This window comes from Odocoileus virginianus, chromosome 23 (assembly GCF_023699985.2).
Source record: "Odocoileus virginianus isolate 20LAN1187 ecotype Illinois chromosome 23, Ovbor_1.2, whole genome shotgun sequence".
Classification (NCBI taxonomy): Eukaryota; Metazoa; Chordata; class Mammalia; order Artiodactyla; family Cervidae; genus Odocoileus; species Odocoileus virginianus.
The window spans coordinates 30,151,062-30,159,148 of record NC_069696.1 but is presented as its reverse complement, the minus strand read 5'-3'; the positions used below and the strand labels follow the sequence as shown (position 1 = coordinate 30,159,148).

The 8,087-nt window shown below is 39.2% G+C and overlaps 1 long non-coding RNA gene across 2 annotated transcripts; it reads right to left on the bottom strand.

Annotated features, from left to right (window-relative positions):
- Positions 1–376: 376 nt before the first annotated feature.
- Positions 377–7,707, bottom strand: LOC110147306 (uncharacterized). Of its 2 annotated transcripts, XR_011483006.1 has the most exons (3): positions 7,583–7,707; positions 5,808–6,042; positions 377–2,035 (listed from the first exon to the last, which is right to left on the bottom strand). It is a non-coding gene; the product is annotated as an uncharacterized lncRNA (long non-coding RNA). The 2 variants fall into 2 exon arrangements; XR_002316822.2 differs by lacking the exons at positions 377–2,035; positions 5,808–6,042 and adding an exon at positions 6,977–7,115.
- Between the last annotated feature and the right edge of the window lie 380 nt (positions 7,708–8,087).

Genomic DNA, 8,087 nt, shown 5'->3' with positions numbered 1-8,087 from the left:
CAAGAATAGTGGAGTGGGTTGCCATTTCCTTCTCCAAGGGATCTTCCCAACCCAGGGATCGAACCCAGGTCTCCTAAATTGCAGGCAGATGCTTTAACCTCTGAGCCAAAGGGAAAGGCGGGTGAATAATTTAGGAGTATGAAATTAACAGATACACAGCACTACACATTAAAAAAAATAAACAAGGATTTACTATATAGCTATGGAGAACTATATGGGGCTTCCCATATACTATAGGTGGCTCAGTAGTAAAGTATTCACCTGCATTGCAGGAGACGTGGATTCAATCCCTGGGTCCGGCAGATTCCCCGGAGAAGGAAATGGCAACCCACTCCAGTATTCTTGCCTGCGAAATCCCATGGACAGAGGAGCCTGGTGGGCCATGACTTAGCAATTATACAACAACAACACAGACAACTATATTCTCCATCATATAATAGCCTGTAACAGAACAGAATCTGAAAAAGTGTATATGTGTGTGTGTGTGTGTGTGTGTGTCTGTTTAACTGGATCACTTTTCTGGACACCTGAAACTGAAGCAATACTATAAATCAACTATAGTTTAATTTTCTTTTTTTTAAAAAAGCAAAAACAAAATGTTTTCTGGACTGTATCTGGCAAAAGAAATAAACTAATAAACATTTGTAGGTTTTATATTATGCCCCCAGATGCTGTGCTAGATGCAGTCTTCATTTCTTTATTTGATCAGGATAATCTTGTGAAGTAGCTGTTAAATTCCTGCTTCACAGGTAAGGAAATTGATATCATTATTTGTAACCTTTCAAGGAGTGGAAAATATCTGAATTGGAAGATGTTTAGAACATGACTGTGCTTAATCCTGAAATATATCAGTACTAGAAAGTGTCTAGAGCAAACAAAATAGATCAAAACACTGCTCCCCGAAGAGTAACCACATGTCACAGCATCTACTGTAATAAACACATACAGTATTGTTGAGTGTATTCCCGCAGGTTCTTCTGCATTAATTGGGATGGAACTAGGATAGTTTAAGCCTTGTGAGTGAGGTTGCTAGTAGAGAATAGATAAGTCACTCATCTTTGAGATCAAGCTGCCCTGTCTGGATCACAGGAAAATGCTGGTGTACCCCCCAGGGCTCAATTCTTACAATTTTATATAGAGAGATACATTCTTTATGTATGTATATATTGTTTGATATATACTGGTGGTGGTGGTTTGGTCACTAAGTCATGTCTGACTCTTGCCACCCCGTGGACTGTAGCCTGCCAGGATCCTCTGTTCATGGGATTCTTCAGGCATGAATCCTGGAGTGGGTTGCCATTTCCTGCTCCAGGGGATCTTCCTGACCTGGGAATTGAACCCAGATCTCCTGCATTCTTGATTAGGCAGATTCTCGACCAACTGACCTACAGAGGAAGCCCCTTGTATATATACTACACATTTATAAATAACTTGGCTAAGTATATATCCCAAAGTTATAGCCCCAACTTGGACCTCTTGAGTTCTGGACTCATAGATAAACTAATTACTTTACATTTCCACATGTCAGCTCCCCCCACAGTCTCCTTCTCGGCTAATGGCAAGTCAGCTCATAAGGCCGTTCATAACTGGCGCTCTTTTATGTTTCTGAACTCATCTTCTCTTGCTCCCACCTTTGTCCACTTTTTTACAGTCACATGTCCTTTCTTGCTGTTCTTTAGCATACCTGGCAAGCTCCTGTCTCAGGACCCTTCCACTCGCAGTTCTCTATTTGGGATATTTTTTCCCTAGATATCCCAATGGCTTGCTCCCTGATTGCCCCCAGGTCTATACATGAATATCACCTCAGTAAGAACTTCCCATCTAAAACTGACAATTCAGGGACTTCCCTGGTAGCCCAGTGGTTAAGGATCTGCCTTGCAATACAGGGAACATGGGTTTGATCCCTGACTGAGAAACTAAAATCTCACATGCCGTGGAGCAGCTAAGCCCTCTTACCGCAACCAGTGAGCTCCGGACTCCGCATGCCACAAGTGGAGAGTCTGTGTGCTGCAACCACAGATCCCGCGTGCCACAGCTAAGACCCAACACAACCAAATAGATAGATAAACATTTCAAATGGAAATCTGCCCCTACCTGACACCCCAGTGTTACTGGCACTTTCCACCCTTCCTTCTTGCTCTATCACTATCTATCTAACCTATATAGAATACAGGAAGTGCTTCATAATTATTTGTTGAATGAATGAGTATGCATGGAGTATTCAGATCTTCTCAAATCTGCTTTACCCACGCAGATCTAACAAAGTTCCAAGGATTCTCTTGTTAAAGTCATTGCTTTGAGAAAGTTACAAATACTCAGGAGAACCTAATACAAAGTAAATGTGCTATTTGGACAAAGATAACTTTAGCCAAGGGGTACCCATTAACACCTTAATAAGCAGGGCTTTTATCTAATCAAAAACAAGCCCTGTGGGACAGGGACAAAGTTGGTTAGATTAAGACCATGTGGTCAGAACAGGGATTATGAAAGTAAGGGTCCTTAGGAGCTAGTTTCCTGGGACCTGAATGTGAGGGGGGAAATAGAAAGAACTAAATGGCCAAATTTGTCCTCTCAGATTTTGCATAGGACTTGACTATGCCCAAGGGCTACAGATTCTCCTTTCCTTTCCTTTTGCCTTTACTCTGTTTTCTCAGCATCTTTTTATGACTGTCTCTACTAACCAAGAAAGAAAGGTCTCTATGTATTTTAGTTCCTTTCCCCTGCACCTCCCCACCCCCCCAAAAAAAGACATTATTTGCCTAACACCATCTGAGACCTAAGGTTTCCCTTGTGGTCAGATGGTAAAGAATCTGCCTGCAATGCAGGAGACCCTGGTTCGATCCCTGGGTTGAGCATATCCCCTGGAGATGGAAATGGCAACCCACCCCAGTATTCTTGCCTGGAGAATCCATGGACAGAGGAACCTCATGGGCTACAGTCCTTGGGGTCTCAAATAATCAGACTAACACTTTCACTTTCATTTGAGACCTAAAACTTTTTCACAATGTCCACCTATAATCTTGCTGCAGTTTAAGCTTATTCTTTCTTTCCACTATCTCTAATGGGAAGAAAATATCTGTTTAGTATATAATTCATAGAATGTCTCTTTTTATATTCAGAGATCCTCAAATTCTGTACTTAATAGGCTAGGTGAAGAATAAAAAATTAGTTCTATTTGCTTTAATGTGGAGCAGGGGAATGTGAGAAAGGGGAGTTTAAGTACTCCAATCAGTATTTATAAGCCAAATTTAGTCAATTAACTTTGTTGAGACACTTTACCTTGTTTTTCTCTAGTTTAAATATTTCAGGTGGTTAAACCTTTTTCTGGGGGGGGCTATTTCACAAATTTTTAATTGGTTTTGAGGGATTTTTCATAAAATTATCTCAATTCTTTCTATTCTTTCTAATAGCATGAAAACTTTCCAATCAAATCTCTGAATTCAAAACATGTATTTATATCCTCACTTGAATCTTTTAATAATTTATTTTCTTTTTACTTAAAACTCTAATATGCCAATCATAAGTATATTACAGGAATAATTCAATCAGGAATATAAAGTTTGAAATTTGAGACTCAGAAAACCCAATAGTTATCAAAGGTCTATACTCACGCAATTGTATTAATCTTGTGTTAAAACTCACATTAAAAAAAAATTATCTTACAGGGAGGGTTTTGTGTGTATAAAGAAAAGAATTATTCAGAATTTTTAAACTAAAATTACACATTTATAGAGTAGTTTTTAAAATGAAGGTGTTAAATTAAGTTTAAAAATAATATTCTATGTCTAGTAAATATTTTCAGTCACATTTGAGGGCCATCACTTAGTGTCTGATCAAAGGAACTCCTTTGAGCATCTTAAATTCTATTTACAAGTTTAAAATACAGGGTTTTTAAAAAAAAAATAATTTTCTGATTTAACAAACAAAGTCTTCCTGATACCAAAGAAATCATAAATCTAATAAAAATAAGCTCTTAAGTACAATGAATTTTGGGACCTCTTAACTATTCTAACATGTGTATCACCTCAATAATATTTCAACTTAAATCACAAGTCTAAATCCATTATGTACTGGGGGTTTAAAGTGGTAACCAAAAAACTGATCTGCTAACTCTGATAGACAAATCCCAAACTTTGAATGTACCAAAAATACTAAGTACACATAGATTTCCTAACACAAAATATGTTCAAACCATGAAAAACTCTAAATCTTCTTGGAATTGAAAGATGCTTAACCACCAAGAAAGTAATTATATCATCTTTCACAGTTTGGACGGTTACCTCCCCATGAAATTTTTACATTGTCTTTTCAGCTTGCCAGAGCTTCATAAGGACCAGATGGTACAGGCTGAGGCAACACTGGATCCTTGTTTGCAACACCAGAGGGGCATCTGGCATACTGAGCCCTATTTATAGCTCTAACAGAGAGTTCATCATTTAAAACAAAAGGTGGTCACTTAGCCAAGGACCTTCAACTTGGATCATTTTATCCCTAATTTTCAAGTCACATTAGGTTTGTGACACTCACTCTTGAAACTGCCTCATTTGATTTTGTATTTCTTTGACTTTCAATATATTTAAAGTTCGAGTCAAATACTTGTATTCTCTTTATATATTTTTAAAATTTTGGAGCCACCCAACTCTTTTAGATATTAAAATAACAATCCATTATATTCTAAGTCTCATGGGTTTGTCTGGTTATTTTATCATAAGTTCTAAAATCATCAAAATGACACCTTACAAATCCCTTTCTAAAAATGCATTCCAAGGAAATATTTATAGATGTGCAAAAGAATTTAACCACAGGGATTTCATCACAGCATTATTTTTAGTAGAAAATGACCTAAATGTCAAACAAAATCTTTTTTGTTATTTAAAAATCCTACAAAGGCAGGGACCAAAGTTTGTTCATTTTTTTCATCTCTCTTTTCATTTAGAACCTACATAATGGCATTGAATATAGAAGGTGTCCAATAAATGCTTGTTAACTGAATATATAACTGAATAATCTCTTGAATAGTCCTCTGCCGCTATTTTGACACTAGGAATATGACTTGGTAGAACTTGATATCCCAATACATCTCCATGAGCCATTCTTTAAAATGAATAATTAATGTATTCTACATCTCCTGTCAAGTGCTATGCAAATTCACAGCTTTAATCCTCTCCTTATAATAATAGTACATGGCCCTCAGGCCTCTCTGTAAAATTCTAGATCAGCCACTCCTCTGTAAAAAGGAGTTCTGAGCAAAAGAGCTTCCACTTGTCACATCTGTCCTCTAACTGGAGCAGAGTATGTGGAGGGTGTCTCCAAACCAGCTAAGAGATGGCTCTGCCTTTGTTATCAATTAATCATATCAAAATTTTCTGAACTTTGTTCATTAAACACGCATTTCTTTTGTTGGTGTTTAGTCACTAAGTTGTGCCTGACTCTTTGCTGCTCCATGGACTGTAGCTCATCAGGCATCTCTGTCCAGGGGATTCTCCAGGCAAGAATACTAGAGTGGGTTGCCATGTCTTTCTCCAGGGAATCTTCCTGACTCAGAGATTGAACCTGCATTTCCGGCATTGGCAAGCAGATTCTTTACCACTGAGCCACCTGGGAAGCCCCAGATTCCTTCTTTAATAAAGTAAAATAAGTTTTAAAATTATGCTTAAATAATTCTACAGTCTGCTTACAACCTTTTCCACCAGGTGTCTAAATGCTCTCGTTGGCCAGTGACAGGGACTTAGACTTTCAGCAGCAGTGTTACCCTTTGGAAAGAGGGGCTCTGCTGGGCTGAAATTCATTGTCATAGAAAACTTCACCTCCACCACACCAGAGTGAACCTGGAAACTCAGAGAGCAAAAGAAGGAGTCCAGAAACTATCCCAAAGCTTCAGTGACAGGCCAGTTTCTCTCCTGGGAGCACGGCCTCCCTCCTTGAAATGGAAATTCTCACAGGTTTGCAAATTCAAGCTCTTTCCCAAGTCTTCCAGTAGATAGTGAGGAAATTCTGTTTTCCAAGATGAGGCAGACAGGTAACCAGAAAACATGATGTGGACTGTAAAAGAGGTATAGACAATGTCATTGTTAATGTTGAATAAAGGGGTAAAATGTACTATGAATTAACAGAATAGTCAGCAGGGCCTGAAGAAGAAGCGTGAGAAGTGGGAAGGAGTCATAGGAGTTAACTACTGTCTACAATTTGATCCCCGGGTTGGGAAGATCCCCTGGAGTAGGAAATGGCTACCTATTCCTGTATTCTTGCCTGGAGAATCCCAAGGACAGAGGAGCCTGGCGGGCTACAGTTCATAGGGTCAGAAAGAGTCGGACACGGCTGAGCAACTGATTGCACATACTGAGTGGAGTTGCTGGGAGTACTCACATCCTTGGCAGCAGTCCTGAAATGTTTGCTAGAGAAGATGGAGTTTCTGCTTATTTCAAAAACAAATATCAAAGAATATTATAGAAATCAGTGCAATATCCAATTATGCACTCCCCCACCAAGTTTTGAAATGTTGTAGGCAAATTAGGAAGTAGGAAATATGTTTCTGGGGTCTCACTGAGAACCTCAAGATTGGTGAATTCATAGCACCTTGGACCATCATCTTGGAATATGTCTGATGGTCTCCTCTCCATCCAGTCCCATTCAGCCCCAGTTTACCTGCTCTCCTCCCAGCTCCACCCCAATAGCTCTTGATGGCCCTCCACACTTTGACTCCCCCACCTTCTGTGTCCTTCCCTCAGTTATCCATTGGATATTTAATAATGGAATAAAAGAATCATTGCAGTATATGATATGGATATGGACAAGTATGTGATGTGCAATACTGTGGCTAAAGGCAAACAACACCCACATTCTAATCCTGGCTCCACTGGTCTCTCTGAGCCTATTTTATTACAGTTAAAATGAGGATAATCATGCACCCTTCCCAACATTGTTGTCAGGATAAAATGAGATCATGTCTGCAAAAGCACCAAGCCTAGTGCTCAACTTAATGTGTGATTGAATGATAAACCAGTATATTTTCCAAAACATGAAAATATGGCCAATAACAGATGAGTTTTTCCATAGTCTGATTCTTTTCCTTCTTTAGTTTTGCAACAGGTCTCCTGTCAGCTCTTTCTCAAGTTCTGGACAAAAGAAAATAATAGTCATAGTAACCACATGCAACTGAAATGCAGTGTTAAAAATAATGACTATAAATACTATTGACCATGAAAACGCAGAGATTTTTAATTTACAATCCTCCCACTGAAGCTAAGTCCCCCTAAAACTTAGGGGGACGTTTGCTTAACTTCTGCCCTGAATTTTATTCCATTTCTTGTCCTGCCACTGTTCCCCTTAAGACTGAGGAGTATCGAAGAAAAGGGGGATTGAAACAAGGCAAGACCTTATGCGGCCTTATTGGATACAAAAACACCTCTGGGTTCCCTGCTTCTTGTTTGTAGAAAAAGGCTTTAGTCTACTAGGCCTTTCCTGAATTTCAAAGAGTAGACTCAAGTTATTAATTAGAGAAGTGAGGGAATGCAGAAACGAAGGAAAAGCAGTTCAAGTAAGATAGTTTAAACAATAGTTCAGCATTAAAACAGGGTCCTACTTCCTTTCCATGGGATGTGCATAGTAATCTGATGTGTATCTCCGAGTTGTTCTTCAGAAGAAACTATGACTCTCACCCAGGTAGAGGATGGTGACTACATGCTGACCACAAGCACACAAACCCCAGACTGGTCAGAACCAGCAAGTTAATGACTAAGATTCTAGAAACATCACCCTGTTACCTCACCACCAACCAATCAGAAGAAAGTCCCTAAACTTCAGCCTTTACCCCAAACATTGTTTTAAAAACCCTTCCTTGAAAGCCACCAGGGAGTTCAGGTCTTTTGAGCAGAAGCTGCCCATTCTTCTTGCTTGGTGCCCTGCAAATAAACACTGTACCTTCACCACAACTCAGTATCATTAAACTGGTTTTGCTGTGTGGCAGGCCATGAGACCCAAATTTGGTTTGGTTACACCATGTAACTTTAGCATCTAGGTCTTAAGTGAGAGCCAAGAAAGGCTTCTCTTCCTGAAGCCAAGCCTTCCTTCCCTTGTCTACAGTCTAC